Source organism: Neovison vison, chromosome 9 (assembly GCF_020171115.1).
Source record: "Neovison vison isolate M4711 chromosome 9, ASM_NN_V1, whole genome shotgun sequence".
Classification (NCBI taxonomy): Eukaryota; Metazoa; Chordata; class Mammalia; order Carnivora; family Mustelidae; genus Neogale; species Neogale vison.
Genome location: NC_058099.1, coordinates 101,014,570 through 101,029,189, shown reverse-complemented (window position 1 = coordinate 101,029,189; position 14,620 = coordinate 101,014,570). Strand labels below are relative to the sequence as shown.

General features: G+C 48.9%; 1 protein-coding gene across 2 annotated transcripts in view; it reads left to right on the top strand.

Annotated features, from left to right (window-relative positions):
• The window catches only part of AUH (AU RNA binding methylglutaconyl-CoA hydratase), a 144,876-nt gene that overhangs the window by 47,552 nt on the left and 82,704 nt on the right, over positions 1 to 14,620 (top strand). The window lies entirely within an intron of this gene.

Here is a 14,620-nt window from a genome sequence, read left to right as displayed (position 1 = left end):
CTCCTTACGTGGGTGTGCCATAGACGGTCTTCATATTTGCCAAATTAGATCAGTTTTTAAAATACTCATTTATCTTGAATTCTGCAGACATTTCCAGTGTTATTTTTTGAATATTTTTTATTTTCCACCTTGATTCTTATTTTCAGGAGAAGCCAGAAGTCTAGATTTGTTTTAGAAAAAATCTCCTAGTTAGGTTTTCAGGAGAGAGGAAAAAACCCTTTGAATGTGAAACACAATTGGTTTATGGACCAGATTCTACACGGAGGCCTCCAGCCTTCATGCTGGTCCTTCCCCGCCAGTTCTGCTGGTGCGGTCAGTTGGTTTTCGGTCAAGGGCTTCTGAAGGTCAGTGTGCCTACAGAGAGGTCTTGTCGAGGATGTGAGTGGATGCGGCAGGTGAGAACCTTGCTGGCACTCGTGGGGCTCTTTCGTACGCAGACGCGTTGACGCCTGTTCCTGGAGGCTCGGGAGGACTCTGCTCTTCAAGAATCGGGTGAGGTGCTCGTCACAGCCATTGTGGCCCGATCAGTGGTGTGAATCAGAGTATCCTCCTGTCTGATACCACTTTTTCCTCTTGCTCTGTTACCTTTGCATTTTCCACACCTGGAGAATCTTTCTCTGGAATATCAAGGGCCACGGACTTCCTTCTTGACCTTGGTGGCCCCTGCGTCCCTCTTGTTTTTAATGAAAGAGTCTGTAAGGAAGTGACGGGAACGGGACTCATCTGAAAGTTGTTCTGGGTTACTAAAATACGGGTCTGAAAGAAGTTCTGTATTTTATTCACAGTCGCTAAATTCCTTACTTAATGCTCCTAGCTTCTTAGAAAGGCTCTTCTTAAACAGTAGCTCCAAAATCCTAGAACAAAACTTAGTTCTGTTGCTCTTTTCAAAGAAAAAAGGCTCTTTTTGAGATGTTTCATTGTAAAGAAATGGTGAATTCTCAGATATCTCAAAGGTTAATCACTGTTTCAAGTTCCTTCCCCTTTCAGGGGATGCCTCGGTTGGAAGCAGTAACAGGATATTTTGAAATCTGAGGCCTGAGCAGGCCGTCAATAGCTGCTCAGACATGAGATGATCTGGATCTCCCGAGAGCTGCCCATGTTAACTTCCCGCCCCTTCTCCGTCTGCACCTTCCTTCCTGTTTTCCCTTGTGACACGGGCTTGCGCTGCTGGGACTCCCGCTGTGCAGAGTCGTGATGCGGAGGGTAGGCTGCAGAGGTGTTACTTCCTCCCTGATGGCCAGTCTCGACTCATGAGATGGTGTTTCATAAACAGCTGGAAAACATTCAGAATTCTCTCTCAGATCGACAGTCTGCGGGAGCTAGTCTACTTCCTTCGCAGGTTGAGGTCTCTAAAAATTGTCGTCTAATGATAAAGAGATATTTAAAATAGGTTTTCACCAGAATTTTCAGTTGTAGGATCGATGTTCCTTAGTAACCCTTTAAAATGCCAGACATTTCCAGCTGACGCTCTTTAATGTTTCAAGACTGGGATGAAAAGAGCCAGAGAGGCGACTCGGGGAGACAGAGGAGGAAAAGAGTTCTCTGCGAGCCAGGCAAAGCAAGGCCTCGGTCTGGGGGGCCTCGATCGCACGCTGCCGCCGTGTCCAGGAGGCGCCCAGGCAGAACGGGCGGCTGAGTTCGGCAGCGCCGTTGGCACTGGTGCGTCTGCGAGGATCCTTCTGGAGATGAGCGCGGGGGCCCGGGGCGGCTGCTTGCCGGCCGGCTGGCCGTGCTGGAAGAGCTGCATCCGTGGACGGTGGTGGCGGCCCCTTAGACGGACGGACTGCTGGGCTTCCTGCTGTAGGTCCTGCGGGAAGAACTGGTTCTCCGAAACTTGTGCTCGTTATGGATGAAGACGTGCCATCGTTCGATTTCTTCTACGTAAACCGTAGGTGAGCGTATTTGGAAGGTTTCTTTTTCTTCCCTTGAAAATTTGTGACACCTTTCTTTGTAGCATGAAGTCTGATTTACTCGGGGGTAAGACACAGAGCTTTGAGACATGAATAAGGGCTGATCAGCATTTTGCTGAAGGTTAGAAAGTGTACCTGTTGGCTTCATGCATTTCGTCGTCCCATTCTTTTTAAGGCCACAACACGCTACACTGAGGCCTGTCCTTTGTAAAGGTGTAAGTCCACTTAAAACGCCCTAGGGTCCCATTTAATATTTAGACATTCTTGGGTGATGAATGCAAAAGGCCTTGCATGCAATTCCAGATATACCCCTTTTAAGCTTTCCGTTTGACTTAGAAACGTCCGATACTTATAAAATCAGACATTGCCTCCGCCTGTCATTTGCCGTAAGGTGTTTACTTGCTGGGAAGAGTGGCGTGCATCCGTTACCCATGTGCGGTAGCTTCTGTGAATTGTGATTGATTTTGTTTTTTTTTTAAGTTTGATAGTTTATCCCCGTTACACCATTCAGAGCTTTTTCAGACACTCATTTGTGTGTCGCTTGACCTGAAACAGGGCTTACTGTCAAATTACTTCCCTAGTGCCACATTGACTGCTACCACACCCGGCTGGAAAGGTCCTGTACTTGCTGCATTTTCTCTGCTATGCGCTGGTTATTTGACTTGGATTTTAGATGTGTTAAGAACTTTTTAGTAAAGAACCTTTATTTATTTATTTATAAAGATTTTTACTTATTTATTTGACAGAGAAAAATCATAAGAGGCGGGGGGGGTTTGGGGGAATGGGTTGGGGGGGAAGCAGGGTCCCCGCTGAGCAGAGAGCCCGATGCGGGGCTCGATCCCAGGACCCTGAGATCATGACCTGAACCCAAGGCAGAGGCTTAATCCACTGAGCCACCCAGGCGCCCCAGTAAAGAACATTTTTGAGGTTTGCAGAATTGTCAGTCTGCTGGCTTGACCCAAAATATTTATGTTCACTGCGTCTATTTTTATTTGTTTGAAGGTCAAGGAGATTTTTTAAATAATTAGTTTTGTTAAATTAGATGAATTTCAGCCTGTATTTTTATCTTTCCCCCCAACCTGATGTAGTCAGTGGGAACTGGAAGAGCTCAGTTACGGTGTGTAAGGGAGCGGCTGATGGACACTCATGTGAATTGGCCTTCCTGGTTGCCAAGTGGTAACTTCCAGATCCTGCTTTCCGTGTTCTTCATCCTTTCGTCATCTGACGGAGACCGGCACGAGGGTCTGGGAGCCGCTTGTTTTCCCTTGGACGTGCTGCCGTCCCCGCCTGCTGAGTCACAGTTTCCAGTCGGGTTACACTTCCCTTTGCAACTTAGGATCTCTCCTCCTCCCTTTGTCGGATTCTGTTGCTTTTGCTGACTTCCACTGGGTATTAATCACACTCTGACTTGGCATGGTGGTGTGCAAATGATACTGTTTTGCTAAATATAGCCAAAGAAGCAAGCTTATCAACCGAGCTCGGTAGCTAACTCTAAAATATTACCCTGGAATATTCTAGAATTTCACTTTCATTCTTTTTGAAGGGAAAAAGGGAAATACTTGCATCATTTCTTAGCCTTTTTATGTTTGCTAGTTTTGAATTCCATAAGGAATATCTGAATGTGTTTAATGAAAAAATTAGAACTTCTTTTAGCAGCTTCCCCCATTCCCTTTCTGTCCACATAAGTAATTACCGCTAGTGCCCTGATTTAATATTTTAACATTTACTGATTTTAGTATTTGTTGGCCTTTTCTTGGCTTCTACGTGAATATATATTTGTATGCATACACTGATTTAGATTATATGCAAACACATATATGAAAATGACCACATAAACAAGTTGTCTGTATTTAAGTTTTATTTCTGGAAATTAATACTTTTCTAGGAATTATCCATTTCAACTAGATTTTCCGATGCCTCGGTATGAAGCCATTGGTAACGTTCTCTTAGTGTCTCTGAGCAGTGGTTATCTCCTCTTGGCGCTGAGTGGGCTGGCTGGGGGCTCGTTCTGTCCGCGTCCCGGATCTGCCTCCCCGTAGGTTTATCTAGTACACATTTCAGAAATCTGTTTTGGGCTTTGTTAATGCCGTCTCTTGTTTCTGTTTGATTAATGTCCATCCTGATTTTCATTAAAATTTTTTTCTTCAGGATACATTGGCTGCTTTCTTTCTTTCTTTTTTTTTTTTTTATTTATTTGGCAGAGACAGATCACAAGTAGACGGAGAGGCAGGCAGAGAGAGAGGAGGAAGCAGGCTCCCTGCTGAGCAGAGAGCCCGATGCGGGACTCGATCCCAGGACCCTGAGATCATGACCTGAGCTGAAGGCAGCGGCTTAACCCACTGAGCCACCCAGGCGCCCGGCTGCTTTCTTTTAAACCCATGACAAGGGGTGTTTGGTTCGCTGTTCTCTGCCGATTTGACTTGTGTCAGACCTTCTTACTGTGTGTCTGTCTCCCCTTCCGTCTCCCGTGTGTTCCTCCTTCCTTCCCACCGAACACTTTACAGCTCCACTGGTTTTTTCAGAAGCTGCACGCAATTCGTTACAAACATTGAGTTTTTTATTTCATTTTACAATACTTTTTCGTTCTTTTAAAAAACTGTTTTGTCACTTTCTGTCATTTACAGTTTCATGCTTGGCTTCATGTCTTTATTTGAGAGTCAGCGTTTGAAGATCATGGATCTCAGATTTGTATGGGTGTTTTCTTAATGTTTTTTCTACTATAGCTCATTTTCTTGGTTATCCTTTGTATGATAGACATTGTATTTGAAAAATTATTTCTGGGAATAGTTTGGAGTCTAGTGTTCCGTAGTGCGGAATGTTTTACCATTGCATTTAAAAGACTTGTTTCCTTGTATTATTTGCTATAGACATACCATAATGTATGTAATTATTTCCTTCATTGATGGACATTTGGATAATTTTAGTTTTTTTACTATGACAAACAGCAGTGCAGAAAACATCATCCATGTTATATGGTATCTAAGGGAACCTTAATAAATAGAAATCCTCCTTCTGTCTAAGGTCTGGAATAAATTGAAAAATAAAATCAAGTATAGAAACAGGGACAAAATGTTCTCTTGATCACTGATGCAGCTAAGTTGAAGGTTGTGGCTTAGATCTGTTGATGAGGAGGTTTGCTCACTTGGCTGTCCCCTGTCAGGCCAGCTTCCCCGCCAGAGCGACCGGGCCGGCACCTGAAGTTGCCCGTGGAAGTTAGCCCAGCGCCAGCCCTGTGTGACTCACGGGACACTTTTCACAGGGCCGTGGAGGAGGGTCGGTGTTCTGGGAAAGCAGCAGGGGATAGCTGAGCTAAGGATAAGCCCATTTGTTTTTTTCTCATACTGTCCATGCAAATACATAATTTGTTGGGGTAGAAGAAATTTAGGAGCTGTAGTTCTGATAGTGTGGGACCCATTTCTGTCAGGGAGCATCAGGGAGGAGAACATCTCTGTGCAGCCGTGTGCACTGGACAGTTGGCAGGCGGGAAGGTGGCCTTGCTGGGAACGACCTCTGGAGGCAGGGGCCGGGGTCCTGACCTTCCACTGGACCCGTGCTCAGACGTGGAGCCTGCAGTCTCTGCCACTAAAACGGAAGACTTGTGCCCTCCGCCCATCTGTATTTGTCTGTCCCCAACGAGCTCGTATTTTTGTTTTGATTTTTAGTTTATTTATTATATAATGGCCAGAGAGGGGCTGTGATGTTTGTGCTGTGACGAATTTGTTGTTTCTCATGTGTTTGCTTAGTGGAGGCCCCTGCTGTGGTGTTTGTGTGCAGTAGACATTTGCTTGCTGCTAGACCTTCGTTGTGGACTTTTCCCTTATTAAGCCTAAAGTGCTTCTCCTTTGCCCATTTAATGCTTTTACTCAAATGTCTCCCATTACTTGGTAAGATCATGAGAGGACTTCTTTGTATTTGACTCTGGGATATGCCATACCCACCCTTCAGATTTTTAAAATTTTATTTTCTCCCTTGTTCTAGATGTTTCTCTAATGTAGTACTTGTAATTGGGTTTTGCTTTATGATGAATTCAGCCTCTTTACATGTATTGATACATTTGGTGTTAGCATCGGTCATGATTTTCTGTGCTTCAGCTTTGGTGATTTCACATTTAAAAGATCATATTAAGTACACAGTGTGGTTGTCTTTGGATTCTGTTTGTGGGTTTCCTTCTTTCTTACTTTTTTTTAAAGATTTATTTGTTTGAATGAGAGAGGAAGTCAGTGACTGTGCGTGTAGGGGGAGAGGTAGCGGGAGAGACTCTCAAGTGGGCTCCCCAGCGGAGCGCATGGCGGGTCACGGGGCTCAGTCTCAGGACCCTGAGATCATGACCTAAATCACGAGCTAAATCAGGAGTCAGACGCTTAACCAGCTGAGCTACCCAGGCGTCCCTCAGCTGCTCGTTCTTAGCAGAACTTCACATGCTGTACTCGATTCTTTCCTTCCGAGACTTGTTGACCTCTTACTATGACCAGTGACAGAACTGCTGTAATTCCAGTTTTAAATTCCTCCCTCCCCGCTACCCTGAGCGCGGTGTTTGTGACATGTCCCCTCAGGCAAGGGAAGCAAGCAAAAATAAACTATTGGGACGACATCCAAACAAATAGCCTTTGCACAGCAAAGGAAGCCATTGACAAAACAAAAAGGCGACCTAGTGAACGGAGAAGATGTTTGCAAAGGCTATATGTCTGATGCAGCGTTAATATCCAAAATATATAAAGAACTCCTGCAACTCAAGAGCAAAAGCCATTCTGATTAGAAAATGGGCAGCGGACCCAAACAGACGTTTTCCAAAGAAGACATGCAGATGGCGGACAGGGATGTGAAAAGCTGCTCCACATCACTCGTCTGGGAGATGCAGATCAAAACCACAAGGAGATATCACTTCATACCTATCAGAATGGCTGGTATCAAAGATAAGAAGTAGCAAGTTTCGGTAAATATGGGGTGAAAGAGAAACCCTTGTTTGCTACTGGTGGGACTATAAATTAGTGCGGCCGGTGTGGGAAATAGTACGGCAGTTCCTCAAAAACTGAAAATAGAGTCACCGTACGATCCAGTAAATACTGGGGATTTACCCAAAGAAAACGAAAACACTAATTTGAAAAGAGATCTTCAGCCCCGTGTATTGCAACATTATTCACAGTAGTCACGATACGGAAACAACCTAATTGTCCATTGGTAGACGGACGAATAAAGAGGATGTAGTGTGTGTGTGTACACACACACGCACGCACACACACGCGCACACACGCACACACACGCACACACAGAGTGAAATATTACTCAGCCATAGAAGACAACGAGATCTTCCCATTTGCGACAACACGGATGGACCTAGAGGGTGTTACGCTACGTGAAATAAGTCAGACAGAGAAAGACGGATACCTTGTGATTTCACTTATATGTGCAATCTGAAAAAACAGATGAACAAACGAAAAACCCGATGCGTGAGTACGGAGAGCACGCTGGGACGGTCAGCCGGTGGCGGGAGTGCGTAAGATAGATAGAGGGTTAGGGTGCGGAGCTGTAGGTGTAAAATCAGTGAGTCGTGGGGACGAGTACCGCATACGGAGTGTGCGTTAGTGCAGTAACGGTGTGTGCTGACCCATGGGCACCGGAGCGGACACTGTCACTGACAGAACTGTTGAATTACTGTGTTTTACCCCTGATGCTTCTGTAATACCGTATGTCAGTTATCTCTCAGTTTGAAGAACCCGAATCGTTCCCTTTTACTTTTCTCACCTTTTTTTCTCATCATTTTTTCTTAATGCTATTTCTTTATCATTTTAAATTGATTCATGCCTCTGTTACTTGGTTTTAAATTATATCTAAAAAAATAAACGTAGATTATATATTTAGTTGAACCCTGTTTGTAAAAGACCCGGAAGTCGTCTACTTGATTCTCTTGGATTTGTCATTTTCATGTTATCGCGGTCGTAGACGCTTTAGGAAGAGGCCGCTGAGGGGTACGTGGCCTGGCTGGGCTGGAGGGGACAGCGCCTGCCGGGTGTCGGTTCTGACTTCTGCACACGTCGCCCACCCCCGGGACGAGCGCGCCCATCCCCCGCAGGAGTCCTTCGTGGCGCGCAGTGGTCCCTTTCCCTGCCCCTTCCCGTTCCTTACCGGTGCTCAGGGAACTGCTGAGCTGCTTTCCAGCACTGGAGACCACTTTCCATTTCTAGAGTTTTAGTAAACGGAGCAGAGTTTGTATCAATTTGCATGTCATCTTGCGGCAGATTTTTCTCGGGGTTCGTTGATGTTCAGCAGGGGTGGGTCGGTCGCTGGTTCCTTCTCACCGCGAGTGGGGTCCGTCCTACGGAGCTGCGCACGGAGCCGCCGCAGACACTCGTGCGGAGGTCTTTCCGCTGTTGCGTTGGAGTCTGCCCGAAAGACTTAGGGCGCTTACTGCTCCCTCCGTCTGTGGGGGGCAGCGTGTCATCCTGCAGGATGGTGAGGCGGTCAGGTTCCCCGTGGATGTCTGGGTGTCCAGCGCTTCCCCGCGATCTTGTTCAAGTGCAGCTCCCGGGGCGGGGGGTGCGCCAGTTCCCGCGCCGGCCTGGGACTGTGCGTTTCTGGAGCTCCCGGTGGTGCTGGGGCCGCGGGCCGAGACCGCGCTGTGCAGAGCCAGGGTCCGGAGCCGGCCGGATAGTGGATTTCTTCCTGCCAGGTAACAGTAGACCGCACCTAGTATCGGGTTTTCCTCAGACACGAAGAGAACTCCAAGCTTGCTCGCAGCAGACCGTCGCTCGCATTCGGGCGCATTCTTGTCGTGAACACCGGGCAGCAGTTGACGAGGAACGTGACCACTCGGTTCTGTTTCGTATATTCTTCCAGAGCCGGCTGTGGGGCTGGGGGCCGGCTAACCTTGCTTCCCCTTCTCTGTGTTTCCCTGTTTGTTTTGGAAGTTTGGTCGGAAAGGGATGCTCTGGTGTTGGCCCTCGTCTGCTAACCTGCAGCGTGCACTGGGGACAGTCTGGGTTGGAGGTTTGCAGGGAAGCCTCGAGTCAGAAATCTGTTCCAGTCAACGGACAGCGGGGCTCAGAGCCACTGTGCTTGTCAGACTTCCTCGGACGCATAGTCATGGGTCCCCGAGGCAGGCTGGACCGTTGTCTTGCCGAGCTGGGGCCCGGGTCACGGGCTCTGGGTCGAGGCTGTGAGAGCTGCTGACGGTCTGTCGGGCCAGCGGGACTCCAGTTGCGGCTGCAGCGGGCAAGTGACGGCAGCTCCTTTGCCCTGTGTCCCCATCAGCAGTGACGGTCAGGGTGCTGCTGAGGTCACAGCGCTTGGAGGAGGGTTACGTGATGTTCGTAAGGTGCTTAGACAGTGAACCCACCTCGTAAGCACTTTCGGCATGTGCTCGATCCACAGGCAGCCGTATGGAAAGTTAAGACACGTGGAGAAGAGTTAGCATCAGATTTTCTCAGATTGCACAGTGGTCGCCCCCTGGCTCGTGGGAACAGGGGCTCCCGTTGACAGGCCTCGAGCCCCGCTGTGATGCGGCGCGAGTGTGTGTTGGCATCCGGGATGGTTCCTTCTTGCTCAGAGGTCCTGGCTGGGCTCCAGAAGCGCAGCCCCTGCGTGCTTGGGCCGGGAGTGGTTGTGTTTTGTTTCTGTGCTTCCTCCGAAACCTGGGGATGGGAATGGCAGAGGACACGTGAATGTGAAGGTTGGAGTTGGAATGCGTGATAATTAGGGATTGATTGTAATTTTCAATGAACCTGGATTTTAGTTCTATTCTTTTTGAATGATACCAGTAAAGTCAGACTTCCAGTGTGCTATATGAGCATTTCTTTTGAAATGTTTCCATTTTGTATAAGAACACGATTCTTCAGTCAAAGCCATATTGAAAAATCACAACTGACACTAACGTTTTCCCTTAATAATTGAATCTCTCTTTTTCTGGAAACATCTCTTTTTCTGGAAAACCTCTGTTACGTATAGTTTCTTTCTTGGAGCGGAAAGGAGGCCTGCTCCCTGTTCCCCTCATTGCTGGTCTGACTCCGGTGCCCCTCCGTCACTGGGTCCTCCTGCCGACAGTGAGGGAGACCAGAGCCTTCCCGGGCAGCTCCTTCATCTTTCTCTTGAAATAGCAGAGCTTTAATTGTTTGCTTTTAATTATATTTTTAGGAGCATTTCAAAGGATTATTATCTTCTTTGTCATACCTGGCCCATTTCCTGGTACTAAACTCAAAATAGCATCTGATCTGTTGGTTGCGTAACACACCGGGTCACCCTTTCTTCCTTTGGCTGTTGGGATAACCTGTGATCCCGGCAGCTCCGATGGCCTCCAGCCGCGTTCTTACACAACTGCGGCTGTGCTGGTTCCCAGCTCTCGGGGACGGGAAATCGGCCCTTCTGAAGTGTGTGCATTCAGTCCCCTGAGATTATTAAGTGCTACCAAGCAGAAAAAATACTGGATGTAAAAACCAGCGTATGAGGTAACTGTGAAACTAGCATGTGCTTTGGGATGGCTCATCTTTTCCCGAAGAAAATGTGCTAAGAGAGACATCTTTCAGGGAAGGATTGAATTGCATAAAGTTTAAGATCAAAAACAAAACTAATTAAAAAAATTTTACATTGAAGTATACAGTTGACTCACTAGAACTTCAGAATTTGTAATATTGTAAAATGGTTGAAATTTAATTACTCATTGAATGCTAATTGAGCTGTTCTTAAATAATTTTTTAGTAGGAAAAAGTTTTATAGACTGCTTTATGAAATGCTGACTTATGCTAATTAGCATTTGAAAGGTGCAGATAATTTACCTTTCTAATAATTTGAGAGTGTCAATACCCTATTTTCCTTGTTCTTGTTTTGTGTAAGGACCCTACACTTCTTGTCATTTTATTTTAGATACTTCACATAAAATGTAATGTTAAAAAACTTTCAGCCCCTTGAGAAAATGTCTTCAGTTTTTAACTATCAAATTTAAGAATAATTGTCATTATTTCCAAAGAGTTAAGCATATAGGGGAAAAGTGCTGATTCTTGCACTTTAGGATTAAGACTTGAGCAGGAGACGAGTCATCTCCCTGCCTCCCCACCCCTACCTCCCAGGTGAGCGTGTTTGCGTTTGCTTGTTTCTCCTTAGTTCCTACGTTGTTCTTTCAGGTCGGGCGGACCCTGAAGGCCCTCTCTCCCATCATTTTATCAACATATGTTTGTTTACAGCACCTCTTACAATCACAGGAGGGTATAGTTACTAGTCCATTTTATTTGTGCGTTTTTTAAAAAATTTTTTAATGTTTTAAAAAAGTTTTTATTTATAGGTTAGAGAGCGAGGGAGAGAAAGAGCCCAAGCAGACGGAGAAGCAGGCAGGAGAAGCAGAGGGAGAAGCAGGCAGGAGAAGCAGAGGGAGAAGCAGGCAGGAGAAGCAGACTCCCCGCCAGGCAGGGAGCCTGATGTGGGACTTGACCCCAGATCTCTGGGATCACAAGCCAAGCCAGAGGCAGATGTGCAGCCATCGGAGCCACCCAGGCATCCCTTTATTTGTGTTTTTAATGTGTAGAACCTCTCTTTTTTCCCTTTAATGACATTTTATACTTCTAAAAAATAATAGCTTTTAAACTTTCTGATGGCTAGTGTGACTTTTAAGTATGATATTTATTTGATAACATTAACAGAATTGTAAAGCAAAGCCTTGCCAGATGTTTTTGGGGCATCCGCCCCCTGACGTAGTAACACGGACATTATAGCTGGGCGCGGGTCGTAACCACTTGCCGTGTGCTTCCTGGGACGCTTCGGGGCTCATGAGCTTGTGGGATGTTCCTCTTGTAGTTTACAGTCAGCTCACTCCGGGGGCCCCTAGCTTAGTCTGCATGTTCAGTTCCCAGTCTGTTCCCGTTTGCGGGGGGAGGCCACCCTCTCAGCTGGGACTTGGCATTTTCAGAAGCTGGACTCAGGAGTGCGGATGTTTCAGGCCCGGGTTTGACCGTAGAGGCCTTTACACTCCTCTTTGTGGTTCTGCTCTCAGCAGAGCCCACGTCCCGCAGGGCAGTGCCCTGGGCGTTTTCATGGGGCCGGCGGGGAGGACACGCCCGTCCTCCTCTGGTCTCTCCCGGCCGGGAACCCTTTGCGCTCTGCCTTGCCCATAGCCGCATTCATGTCATTAATTTCAAGTTCGAAGTGAAGGCGTTGGTGATGAAAAGGAAAGCAGGGAGAGCAGGAGGTTGAACGTCACAGGGACCGGAGAGGCAGTCCCAGGTAGGACGAAGGAGTTACGGACCCGCGCCCCGTGCTGGTCGTCTCCGTTGCAGCGTGCGTGGCGGCGATCCGGCGCTGCGCCGGGAGAGCGTGGACCGGGCGCCGCGGGGACGCGAAGCCAGGGGCCCCGGAGCAGTGCCCGTAGGTGCTAGCTGGGCGCGCGGGCAGAGGGCAGCTTGTCCGCAGGCCTGGGTGGGACGCGCTTCCGGAACAGACGGTGCGGGCCTGAGGTTGGCGAAGAGGTCGGCCGGGTGGACGGAGCTAGTTTATCGGCTGCTTCCTGTGCCGTATTCTTTGTTTTCTCCATTTTTGTCCCGTGCGTGGAGTAGATCCCTGCACCGTTCGCACCGGGGCGATAGCATGACCGCATTGGCGTTTTAGAAGGATTAGACCCCGGGAAGTCTGGAAGGCGCGTTGGAAGGGCCGGTCGCAGGGAGGCTCCGGCAGGGACTTCTGCTGCCCAGGGATGAGGGGACCCAGAGCCGACCGTAGCCCAGGGAGGGGGCTTGCGGCTTTGTGCGCGGTGGGAAGGAGGGCCTCTGGGACGGCTCTGGGCCTCGGTCCTGGGTAACTTGGGGGGCGGAGACACTGCGAGGCGTGAAACAGCATCTAGAAGGAGGGCGGGCGAGGAGAGAAGCCCGTACACGGGGGAGTGCGGACGTGCCGCAGGCGGGCGGGCGGGACGTGCGGCGGACAGGGACGGGTGGGTCGGGGCTAGGGATTTGGGCGTCCCTGGCATTGTGGGGTCAGGGTTCTGGGTGGGAACGAGACCTTCTGGGCGGGGTGTCTGTGGGGAGAAGGAGAGGGCTGAGAAAGAACGGGAAATGGGGAGAAACACAGGGCCGTTGACAGGGGTTCGCCAGGCAGACGAGGAGAGGAACTCACGGAGGAGCGTGCGGCACTAGTGTGTGGTCCTCAGCGCCAGCAAGTTGCACAGGGGCCAGACGGTGGCCACTGGTTTCGGCACCGCCTCCCGGTGTCCCTGGAAGCAGGGCGGGAGCAGTGGGGACGGAGGGGCAGCGGCCAGGGCGGTCCTCCGTTACTGTCCTCCCTCGGGAAGCTTGTCCTCTTGTCCTCGACGGGAGCCGGAAAGAAGCTGAGGGGTGGGTGCTGCTGGGAGCGCCACGAGGCTGCGGAGACCGGAGACCGCAGGGGTGTAGAAGTCACGGTCATGTCTGCCCCAGGGTCTGGGAAAGGAAGGCGTGAGCGCTGGGTCACAGAGTCACCCACGTGCCTTGTCGCGGTTGGAGATGATCTTAGAAGCCGCTCAGAGGGACTTGCCCTTCGATTTCCTTACTGATCTTTCTTTCCTTGTTTTTTTGGTCAGATAAACATTACCAGTTATTGTTTTTTCATGAAATTTATTTCCTGACGGCAGACCCTGACGCAGCGGTCTGCTTGCTCCCCAAGTGTCCTGTCGCGCGCGCCCGGGGTGCGTCTTCGAGCCCCTCGAGCCTCCCCTTCCCCGGACGTTGAGGCCGCGGGAGGCGCCCGCCCCGCCGCACCCATCCCTGCCCTCCGGGACGGCTTCTGTCTTCGCCGCAGTGAGTGTCTGCTCCGGCCCGGCGCTTCCGACTTTGCTCGGAAAATAAATCTGATAATTTGTCACGTGTGAATGAAGCTCAGCGTACTTCAGCAAATCTGTATGTTTTAGAAGTCCGAGAATGCACCCCTCTGACGGGAGCTTCAATTTCAGAATACCTTCGGAAGAAAGAGATTGTTAGGGATGGTATCATCTATTTCCTTCCTTCCTTCCTTCGATTTTATTTATTTTTCCAAAAATTGAGCCGTAGTTGCCATATAACATCGTGTAAGTTTAAGGTGTGTAACATGTTGATTAGCTCTACTTCTGTATTACGATACGATTATCCCGGAGCGTTAGCCAGTACCTCACGCCACGTGACTATTACTTATTTGTCATCAGGGCAGTCAGAAGGAGATGCAGCACATTCTGCTCGTCCTGGAGCAGGGTTGGCCAGCCTTGCTTCGCATTCCCATTGTCAGAAATAAAATTAAATAGCAGGAAGTCTGCTTCACATAATAATCAGTCAGCTTTTGAACCAGCTATAAAAACTAAGTCTGTATGTTCCAATTGATAAAATCTCATTAAAATAATATTTGGGGCTCAGGAAAGTCTGCTTTGAGCTCTTTGGTGGCTGACCCTTCCCTGGGCATGCTTTTGGGCAGGCCCTCGGGACCTTCTCCGAGCCGCGTGCCTCCGGAACGTGCTGCTGGGTAGAGCCTGGTTCTCTAGCCGGGCGCGTCCTGCTGCTTCCGCAGGGACGAGCTCGTGGGCGGGGCCCCAGCGGGCGCTCAGTCGGCTGTTGTCTGCGCCGAGACCTTTACTTCGTCGGGTGAGACCATCATTCCGAGTTCCCTGGTGACCCATAACGGATCTTGAACTTCGCAGTTACACCGAAGTCATTTCAAACAGAAATTTGTATGAACCAAACGTCTCATAAAGGACGTTGGGCTCGAAGATTGAGGAGGGCACGTGTTGCGTGGAG